Below are 12163 nucleotides of genomic sequence, written 5' to 3'. Positions count from 1 at the left end.
TTGAAGCACTGCTTCAACACCTCTTGACAATGAATAGAGTATAGTGCACGCTTCCACAATGTATATAGACTATAACAGAGGAGTTGAAGTAAATCTTCAAAATCTCTGGCTGTATACATTGTATAGAGAACAGGGGTGTTGAAGCACTCAACACCTCTGAAAATGAATAGAATATAGTGCACAGTATATACTGGTATAGAATATAACGCCAATGTACGTACTGTCACGGTATATTATCATCCATATAGTGTATAGGTCTATGCACTGCGTTGACATCTAAGATCTCAATCTCAACTTGGTCTAAGCATTCTAGATTTAATATTTTTTTCTAGATTCAAATAATTCACTGTTTGGATTAAATATACTTGCTGACATTGTATATCTAATGTCTACTAAGCATTATTTTGGTAGCTATTCTTTTTTTTCACTTCAATATACATATTAAGTTGTTGATAGAATTTTAATACAGTTTCATGTACTATATTTCTATAACATGCATACTCGTATTGTATTGTTGTTGCATAAATGCGTTATTTATCATTGAATTATGTTGTAAATACGTTCTGCTCTTCATTACTGGAGGAAATAAAAGTATATCTAGTAGCTAGTCGCTTTAATGTGAAATGTCGGTGGATGGTGAACCCTTATAACTTTGGTAACATTTGAATGGTATTCGCCAACTGGTTACTAATATGTAAGAAAATAACCGAAAGTGCACTATACATAAAGTTATGAATTTAACTTCCCGTTTTTTATGACTGAAATTGGACTGTACTGACATATTTTGCGGTCTTTGAAAGCCAAACAGTCTTATTAGTATTTTCATCGGTTAATGTTGTACGGGCTTATTTTGCACACATATCCCTAGCAATTTATACCAACAATATATAAGGTCATCAGTCAAACTACTCCAGCTTGTTGAAATAAGCAATTAGATATTAATATTAGTAGCCTTCACATTAACAAACAGCAATAAAAACCTCACCTAATAGCTTCAGAAAATTGATTTTTGAATCAATATATTCTTTATAAACAAATCACCAATCTCCAGTTATATTGAATGGCATTCATTTAAAACGGTAATATTTAAATACGTATTGATTTTAAACATAATAACACACTTCCGATACAAAGTCAAATACTAATCCTTGGATATTGTATACAAACATGTAAACACTTTGAATGCATTATGTACTGCTGAATTATTTAAACAGCAAAATGTCAAAAGAAAATATGTTTATAACATAATGTTTATAACATAATGTTATATAAAGAATGTTCGTCTATAATGCTTTATTTTTTGCTTAAATATCCTTCATAAAAAATGACCGTTTAAGAAATCAAATAAATGACATACCATGTGTTGTAATCAAGGATATTATGAATAACTTTAATATCATCCTTTGGCTGTGTTCACTTCCTCGTTTAGTTATTATAATATATTCCTTTTCAATGAATTTCCAACGATAATGCAATTAAAGTCACGGTACAATGTCCTAACATAGTTTCCTAATTTGTAATGTATACACCTTGTTGACAATGTTCCAACCACATTAAGGATCTGAAATGCTGTATTGGAATTCCGCAGGATATTACAAAACAAATGACTTAATATTCTGAAGCTTATTGCACTGATCGACGTTTATACAGACGTACTGTATTGCGATCATTGATGCAATAAACAGACTTATATTGAATCGTAATCGATAAACTGTCTTAAGGATTACGAAGTCGTTGAATAAATAATGTATTTGATAGCTCTTTGCATACGCAATTAGATATATAGCAATAATGGCGCTAAGTCTCATCGTATTCATGTTACAATATGACAAATACTGATATCAGATAGCATGATTGTACAATGAAACAAAAGTTTGGTTCCCTTTAAATATTACGTTTTAATGTCATGCACACGGTAATTATTCTCGCGAAAACATCTTGGTCAAGGCGACTTTTAAAGTCTCAATATGATAACCTTCTCTGATGAAATACAACTCAAATTTCAATTTTGGGAATGCGTATGTGTGTTGTTGTGTGTGTGTTGGGGGAGTGGGGGGCAGGGGGTAGGGGATGCGGCGCGGGCGGGTATTTGTCCAAGTAAACATTTTTATGACAATGTCATTAAATAAGTAAAAATACATCTCACTAGAATGTACCATCTAAGACTCACATTTACCAAACTGACTAAGGGGATGACCCAATACGACCCTAACCAAATTTCAACCATATAAGTTGCGGATCTGGGGTATAGGGCACATTTAAAACGCTACGCCCTTAAATTGCGCTCCTTAAACGCCAATAACAGTGAATTATTTGAATCTAGAAAAAAATATTAAATCTAGAATGCTTAGACCAAGTTGAGATTGAGATCTTAGATGTCAACGCAGTGCATAGACCTATACACTATATGGATATGGACGATATACCGTGACAGTACGTACATTGGCGTTATATTCTATACCAGTATATACTGTGCACTATATTCTATTCATTTTCAGAGGTGTTGAGTGCTTCAACACCCCTGTTCTCTATACAATGTATACAGCCAGAGATTTTGAAGATTTACTTCAACTCCTCTGTTATAGTCTATATACATTGTGGAAGCGTGCACTATACTCTATTCATTGTCAAGAGGTGTTGAAGCAGTGCTTCAACACCCCTGTTCTCTATACAATGTATACAGCCAGAGATTTTGAAGATTTACTTCAACTCCTCTGTTATAGTCTATATACATTGTGGAAGCGTGCACAATACTCTAATCATTGTCAAGAGGTGTTGAAGCAGTGCTTCAACACCCCTGTTCTCTATACAATGTATACAGCCAGAGATTTTGAAGATTTACTTCAACTCCTCTGTTATAGTCTATATACATTGTGGAAGCGTACACTATACTCTATTCATTGTCAAGAGGTGTTGAAGCGGTGCTTCAACACCCCTGTTCTCTATACAATGTATACAGCCAGAGATTATGAAGATTTACTTCAACTCCTCTGTTATAGTCTATATACATTGTGGTAGCGTGCGCTATACTCTATTCATTCTCAGAGGTGTTGAAGCAGTGCTTCAACACCTCTGCTCTCTATGCAATGTAGATTTTGAAACTTTACTTCAACTCCTCTGTTATAGTCTATATACATTGTGGTAGCGTGGACTATTCTCTATCTGTAGATATGAACCCCTGTTATAGTCTATATACATGGTGGTGACGTGCACTATTCTCTATTTGAATAGAGAGGTGTTGAAGCAGAGTTTCAACACCTCATCACCTCTATTTATTCTTTGTCCAGTGAAAATGAAAAATGGGAGAAAAATGCTTAGATTTTTTTTTGTTGGTTTTGTGTTATATCAGACACCACATTTAATATACTATAAGTATAATACACTCACATTGTACAAAATATAATTTTTGGGCAAAATGTTTTAAAAGTTAAATGAAAATGAGAATTTCTGGACTTAGCATCAACTCTGCCAAATTTTGCAATAAAATTACCAAAATAACTTTTTAAAACAGATATTATATAACATTATAAGATACTTGAAATATACAAACTATGTATTTTGTAAAATATGATTTTTAGGTAAATTTGTTAGAAAAAAAAATGAAAATTTCTGCATTTTGCCAATTACTTTGTCAAATTTTGCAATAAAATTACCAGAATTACTGTTTTTAAATATATTTTATATTACAGTATAATAGACCTTAAGTAAAGAAACTACATACTTATGTGAAATGTGCTTTTGGGGCACAATGTTTGACAAATGAAATGATTTTTTTTTAAATTTGGTCACCTAGGCATCAATGAATTTTAAGTTTTTATATTGCAGATATTTACCAGTCGCGCAAAATGCACAATTGCAAACAACATGCAAAAGCACTTTGAAACCAATATAATGCGACAGGCGCTTTGGTTTGCCAAGCCTTGCCTTGCAAACATCTACATAAGCCTAAAAATGTCTGTCTGAGATACCAGGCGTGAAGCTGCATATAACACTAGTATGCGGATGAATCCACATGATTCTGATAAAAACATAAAAAAATCAGCCAAAGTTGCAGTATGCATACTTGACTACATGATCCTTTAAATGTCATTTATATTTTCCAGTACAAAATAAAGCACCTCAGAGCGCCCAGAATGCACCATGTTTTTCAAAATATTCTGAGGGGGCATGCCCCGAGACCCACCTAGCAATTATGAATCCACATATAAAGGGCTAGCTAAGCCCCTTACTTCTGTATGCAAAACAAGACTACATGCTCATCTTTTCTTTATCTATTCTGCCTGTTAATTTGCTTGTAAACTTATGTTAGTCAACAATATAATAACATTAGCTGGGCCAAAATACAAAAGTCTCTTCTTATGTTGAGAAAAATTCGAAAAATTCCGTTACTGTTTAATTTCCGTGAATGTTTATTATTCTTTTGCAAAGAGGTATGCAATTATGATTGCAGGGTTTATATGAAAATACGATATCAGGAATGGTCTGAAACAGCCCTAAAACACACAAAAGCCTTAAATGAAACAAACATATTATATATTAAAGAGAATTGGAGTACTGTCTATAAAACATACACCTTAAAACACAATCTATGAACAGTTTTTTTCTTATAAAAAAAGCTACAACAAAAATATCGCTGGAAGTGATGGTACTTCCCATATGCCCGTTTTCTTTGAAAAAGCAGAACTTGTAATTCAGTGTGCTAGTAGAAGGTAAATTGTTGTTGCATTATTATACACAGTTGGAAATACCATTTTTAATAATTGTTTTCATTGTTAATGCTGCACTCTCACAGATATATGAATTTTTATTATTTTTAACTTGGAATGAAAAACTTTTGTGCACATGTCTGATAACAGTTATATGAGACTGCATACAAAATCACAGTTTTTCCTATTACCATTTAAAACTCTATGTTTAATGGTTAGTAATGCTTGAGAAGAAATGAAAATTTTGGCAGTTTTTCAGACAATTGAATTCTGTTTCATTGAGAGTTATCTTATATGACTGGATTGAAGGCATTCATGCTAAAGTCAGACTATTTTAATTATTTTTTTCAAAGCAAATGTGAAAACTCTTAATCAGTGACAGTGCAGCTTTAACATCCTTTTAGATTTAATCACTATGATTTCAAAATTATCAGACAAACATGATACTAGATGTATACTGTCTTGTTTGGAATTCTTGCCCTTATTCAGTATTGGTTCAATCATAGCAGTATTTATTTGAACTGCCTCTAGGTTGAAGTGTGATAAAATTCATAAGATGTCAAATACATAATTATATAAGATTCACAATTCTTTGAAGGAATGAACTCCTGCTTACATGTCATATAACAAATTATGGACAAATACAGAACCTAATCCTAATAGTTTTTCTCCAGAATTATCAAAGGGGTCACTCTTAACAAAGATCTAGTATAAACTTAATAATAATTTCTTTAGTTTAACAATGTTATAAAATCTTGAAAGGCCATAGGCAGGTAGTTCTGACGTTCATACCCTTCAAAACCTTTGACAAGAGGCATGTCTATCAAATATAATTATGAATTACTGGTGTAAATGGGTAGTGGGTAATGCACATGTCAATTGTAACCACCACCACCCCCGTCTGGGGGTATACTGGGTGTGAATGCGGTGGTTTTGTCTTACCTATGGTATGTTGGATGCGGGGGGAATTTGGCAGGGATTTTAGTTCAGGATCAGTTCAGGGAATTTAACCTGGGGTAGGCTGGACCAAAAGTCAAAAGTCCCCGGACCTGGGGGCGGGATGTGGTTACAATTGACTGGTGCATTATGCTATTCATTTTGTTGCCCACTCTTTTGTTTTTGTTTGATAATCCATTGCACACAACTATAGATCAGGATCTCAAATACTATATATGTTGAAAATTGACAACTTTTGACATCAATGTTTTAGTTATAGTTATGAATAATGAGCGTTCATTCATTGCTTTTTTATCAAATCACAATCATAAGTGTTAGCAAAGCACACCACTTTGTGCAGTAATGTTTAATGCTGTGGCTCCTCTTATCAACCAAGCACTTGGGCTGTTGGTGGATAACCATTTCCCTAGTTTCCTCCCTGTCTGGTCACCTGTTTGAAAATTAAAACATTGATAATATATAATAATGACAAAACTTGAAAGTATTGTACACTATGTTTATACATTTGCTGAATTAAATGAATAAGCTAAGGAAATGTACATTCAAAACAAAAGGGCCAGCATGGCCCTTAATTGGTCACCTGATTAAAATGACCATGAACAAGTCAGTCAGGTAACAACTGGTTATGAAAGGTGTTGCTATTTGCTTAGCAGGTTAGTGGTTGCTGTGTTATTTGATGGTTGATAAGGACTCCTCAAAGAAGGCTGCTCTTTGTTAACAGAAATGAGAATTATGGTAAGCTGGTTGTTCCCATGGTCAATGGATGTTACGGTAATGAACCAGAATGTTGCTATGGAAGTAAATGATTACTAAGGAAGTAATTGGTTGCTATGGATGTTGGCTGTTGCTCAGGAAAAAATGGTTGCTAAATAAGGCATTGGTGCCTATAAAGGTAGTTAATGGATGCGTTGGAAGGAATTGGATGCTAAGGAAGTCATTGGTTGAATGGGGATTCATTTGTTGCTATGGATGAAGGTAGTTGCTAAGGCAATCATTGGTTGATAAAGAAGCCAAGGATTGTTTAGGAAGTCATCATTTTTTATGGAAGTCATTGGCTGCTGTAAATGAAGTATTTGATAAGGATGTCCTTGGTTGCTTATAAAGTGGTTGTTAAGGAAGACATTGTGAGTTTGGATTGTTAAGTCACTAAGTTAGACAAGTGGGTTCCTTAAGGGTACTACGAGGTCTACGATTTCCTCAACAAGGCAAAACCTTGCTTAACATCCTGCCAAAAGGTGATTATTATATTGTTGTAACAACTTGTTTCATAATCTTTGAAACTATTAAATACCTTTTAGTTTAGACATCAGTTTCTAAGGAATTCATACATTACTGCAGAAGTCATTGCCTGATTTGAATGTGTATCAATTTTTGTTCTAGAAGTCTATCATTAACAGGGGAACTCTGGTTAGGACAACTTTGACCCCAAGGACGAAACTTGAACAACATTCATAAAAAAAAATTATGAATTCTTTTTACTGCCTGTACAATGTACCTCGCAAATTCGGTAAAAAGTCAACTTTGGGAAAAATACAAAATCAGGCCAAAATTGCTTATATAATGGCAAATATACATTTTTTAACTTTTTTATGCATACCTTATGCTGTGAAAGAGTAAGACTTGTCAAGATTTTGTTTATATTTCAAGAAATTCATTGCTATTTTAATCCGGAATGTAATGTAATTTTTTTAATTTTGGGGAAAATGGAGTTTTTCACAATAAAAAAATCACTGACAATGAACTACAAACTCCAACATATAAACACCACATACACAAAAACAAATTGATTACATATATAAATTACTGAATATTCACATGGTCTTATGATATTATTGATGAATATTATAATGTTATTTTTAGATACCAGTTACGGGTAGTAGTAATGAAGAATACCAGATTACAAAATCAAAGTGGAAATTGGAACTATTAGAGAATCACTTTATTTGTGGGTAGGTCACTTAAATATTCATTGAGGTGAAAAGAAATTACCATATGATGTATTGCATATGTTTAACCGCTGTTGCACAATCATCATTTCCAAGTGACTGTCTTCATGTCCAGTACTAGCTTACAAAATCCCTTTCTAGAAAGTCAAAGACTTCATCTGATGCATCTTAAAAAGGAAGAATACAACACAATCATGAACACAATAAATGCAAATAATGTTGGGTATGCTTTAAACATGATTCAAATGCAAAACATCTTGGCAATTATTTCTAGAGCAATCTAAATGTCCTACATGAGATTTATTCTCTTATGAAAAAGTGATGTTTATGTACAAGCCAAATATACTAGAAATGTGTCAAGTGGACATTAACTTAAGTCTTGTGTTGCTTGGTGAATTGCATATACTGTGAATGAAGATGATTAACAAAAAAACAGGGATTTCTCATAATATGACAAAGTTTTTTTACCAAGTTTGGTAAAGATTATTGAGCCATACAATGTTTTTATCTGGACTGCATCGTCTTTTATTCTGGGCAGCATAATATGGAAATCCAGGCCATGTATACATCTGGGTTTTATCTGTAATGGACCACATTTTCCAAAATGTATGTAGGCAAATGAGTTACATGGAAATAAAAACTATCTATACATAATAATAAGTGATTTGTATACATGTGTTTACCTTGGTATTATATACCCATAGATATATTATATGACATAATATTGGGTTAATACAAAAAAAAATGAAAGAATATATAATTAGGTTAATGATAAATCAAGCAAATTTAAACTAACACAAACAATTATATGTATATATTTACATTATTTCACAGTAAAATATAATAGAAATTTATAAACATTGGCATAATGCTTAAATCAGGTATCTATTTCAAGGCAGTTGTCATTAAATCATAAAATTTAAAGCTGCACTCTCACAGATATACCATTTTTACAAATTTTTTGTCTTGGAAAGAGCAAATTTTTGCATAAATATCTGCAAACCAATGATATATGATTGCTGCCAAAAAATCAGATCGTAGATTTCTATATTTCCGTTCGAAAATTAATGTTTTATGGCTTAAACCGTTACTAATGGTTTAAGAAAAATGCATAAAACATTACTTTTAAAACTTAAATATAAAAATCTGCTATCTAATTTTTTGTCAGCTGTCTTAAATAACTGGTTTCCATGGATTTTCGCAAAAATTGCCTCATTCCAAGACAAAAAAATTGTCAAAACGTTCAATCTGTGAGAGTGCACCTTTAAGGTCAAAACTAGAAAATGAAACTTTAAACAATAAACTTAAAAACCATGACTTATGGTACAAGTATTTCCACATCGGAGCGGCTGGTTCTTACACACTGACAGTGACACACAATACACTCCACTCCTCTCCATTAACCCTTTATATATATATTACAGTCGAAACTCGTTGGCTCGATATCTCATGGCTCGATATCCTCGTTGGCTTGAACCAGATTAAAAGAACCGATTTTGTTTAACTCTTTGTTCATATAAAATTTGATCGGATGGCTCGATATATTGAGGGTCGATATTTCTCCACGCTCGAAGTCATTTTTGCGGTTCCAAGTAAGAATTTCACAATTTTGTTTGCTTGGGTCGATGTCATTTTCGCGGGTTCAGGTAAGAACCTCACACCTTGATTTGTTTTGTTGGCTTCATTTAGCACACGGCGCTAATCGATAAAAATTAATTCAATTTATTATAATTATTATCAAATTTGAATGACTTAACAGTTTGAATAAACATGCCATCACTTTATCTAAGTTCTTTCCCTAATTGTTATACATGTATAAATTTCAATGCATCCTTATATAACTAATAAGCTATGTTTTTGTTACCCACTGTTTAAAATTACTTGTTTGCTGTTTTCGCATAATTTTTATAATTAATAAAAACAATCAAATAATATTTTCTAAGTATCGAATAAGTGATGTTACGAACTTTAAGACGTGTAACTATGCCCATTTAATACTCTTCTTTCGCGGAGATAGCATAGCCAATAACAAACGAGGTAAACAAGACTTTTTGTAACGAATAATAAAAAAAATAACATTCTGTAAGCAATCCCGCTTGACTCGATATTCTCGAGGCTCGAAGTATTTTGGCTGGTCCCTAGAATATCGAGCCATCGAGTTTCGACTGTAGTTTAAAGCTGACGGAGGCACTTCTGCCATGTACCGCTGCCACCATTTAAGTAAACCTGGGAGGAGAAGTGCCCCAGTGTGGAGCTTGAACCAACAACAACTGCTGGAACACTATCATGGCGCTGTAACCAACTGAGCTAACTGAACGGCTGGTTCTCATAGACACGATCTACATCTACAATAACTTTACAATGTACATGAATACATAAATAACTAAAGTATGAATGCAATGTATTCATGTACATTGTAAAGTTGATGTCTACTGTACTACTTTAAAAGACACATGCATGTACCCCAAAATTAGTTTTGACAGGCATGACTCACTAATGCCAGTTGTGAGCTTGTTCCTAGCTTCGATCAAGATATTTCTTCTGAAAATGACATTGAATACACTCTAAAGCCTAAAAGGCTGTAAAATATGCATTCAACATCTTGATAAGCAACTATCTTAAATAAATTAAAATATTAGGATACAGAATGATGTGAAAGAGACTTTAAAAATATCGCTGCATTGTTGGATGTTGGTGCTGTCATCTGATGATCGGTCAGCGGCAATGATTGAGGCAAGCATCAAGTATATTTAAATAAACATTGCACTTTAACAGATTAAATGTTTTGACAACTGTTTTATTTTTTGTCTTTATACAAGCCAATAAATGCATAAGTGCAAGAAAAACAGTGACACAAGACTGCTTAAAAAACATTGGATTGCATATATATTTTAGTTAAAGCTTCACTATCACAGATATACCATTTTTACAACTTTTTTTATTTTTTGTCTTGGAAAGAGCAAATTTTTGTATAAATATCTGCAAACCAATGATATAGGATTGCTTACGAAAAACCAGATCATAGATTTTCATATTTCCGTTTGAAAATTAATGTTTTATGGCTAAAACCGTTAATAAACGTTTTAGAAAAATGAACAAAACATCAATTTTTGAACTGGTATATATAAAAATTTGCGATCTATATTTGTCAGCAGTCTTATATAACTGGTTTCCATGGATTTTCGCCAAAATTAGTACATTCCAAGATAAAACATAAAAAAGTTGGCAAAATGTTCAATCTGTGAGAGTGCAGCTTTAAGAAAATGATGTTTTATGCATTTATTACCGGAACAACCTATTTTCGACCACAACCTATTTTCGACCGCCTCCTGAAAATGGGTAAATCACTTCTATTTTGCGTCACTTCCGGTAAAAATAAGCTCCAATTGTTAACCATACCAGTATAACTGTCAGAAATCTTCATTTGAAAAAGAATGGGAATGGTGGTGTTAAAAAAACTTAAGTTATACTTGAAACAACACCAATTTGTCATTTTTAATTAATGCCAAATTTGACCCTTGTTTAAAATGATTTCACATGTAAAATACTTCTTTAAAATCGTGTTGTTTTTGTTTGCCAGATCTTACATATCTACCAAAGCCTAAAACCTATGCCCTATTGTTTTCTTAGTATAGTGCACAACATTAAAAGCGCATCAAAATATGGTGTGTTGCTTATTCTAAAATTAATGAAATTCATCTACATGTAACTATATTGAATTGCATTTGGGAGCTCAGTTACCATAAAATTAAACATATTGCAGCCTAGGCAGGTCATATGAGGCTCATTCAGAGTTGGACCAGTGATAACAGGGTTCATGATGGGTGAATTTATAATTTTGTACCCATGTGAAAGCCATTAGAAAGGATGATGCATTCCTTTGCCACTCTTGTGGTGATAAGTCACTAAAAAGTGACTGTATGGCAAATATGTAAATATCTAAGAACTTTTTTTAAAAATAAAATACATTAAACAGTTTAAACAAGTTATACAAATTAAAATAAAAAATATTGTGCACAAACTTTTGTTGCGAAGTGTAGTTAAAGGTCATGGTCGAAAGCATGTTGTATCTAGGTCAAATACAACATGTGACAGCCGCCATTTTGGATTCAAAATGTAAACAACAGACGATTGAAACAGATTTTATTTTTTTGTTTTTTGAAAGATGAATGATTGCTTTAAATGGTACACACAAACATTTATTTTTTTATTATCACTTATTTATGATACAAATGTAAATAATCCTTAGGCGGTCGAAAACCCGTTGTTCCGGGATATGTGAGAGTGCAGCTTTAAGGAGTACTTCGTTATATCAATAAAATATACTCGTTAAACTGTCAATTGTTTACGTATCTACATAAATTCAATTACCTTTTGAACTAGAAAGTGTTATATTTTCAAAGAAAATAGCCATATACCTCTGTTCAGTGTCGGTCAAATTCGATGTTTTGAACCCGTTTGAACCTCTCTCGCGCGTGCTAAATACTAAATGACGCAATGTTTTGGACTGGTCTTCATTTTCTTCGATACAGGCACAACCGAGCGTAAATATTA

General features: G+C 32.8%; 1 long non-coding RNA gene across 4 annotated transcripts; it reads right to left on the bottom strand.

Annotated features, from left to right (window-relative positions):
• Positions 1 to 4256: 4256 nt before the first annotated feature.
• LOC128231692 (uncharacterized) lies at positions 4257 to 12126 on the bottom strand. Of its 4 annotated transcripts, none has more exons than XR_008260418.1 (4): positions 12028 to 12126; positions 8078 to 8189; positions 7653 to 7776; positions 4257 to 6093 (listed from the first exon to the last, which is right to left on the bottom strand). It is a non-coding gene; the product is annotated as an uncharacterized LOC128231692 (long non-coding RNA). The 4 variants fall into 4 exon arrangements; XR_008260419.1 differs by having other exon boundaries at positions 8107 to 8189; XR_008260420.1 differs by having other exon boundaries at positions 11981 to 12080.
• Positions 12127 to 12163: the final 37 nt, after the last annotated feature.

The sequence above is a fragment of the Mya arenaria genome, chromosome 4 (assembly GCF_026914265.1).
Source record: "Mya arenaria isolate MELC-2E11 chromosome 4, ASM2691426v1".
Lineage (NCBI taxonomy): Eukaryota > Metazoa > Mollusca > Bivalvia > Myida > Myidae > Mya > Mya arenaria.
The sequence above is the reverse complement of the archived record's forward strand: the minus strand, read 5'-3'. Positions and strand labels throughout refer to the sequence as shown.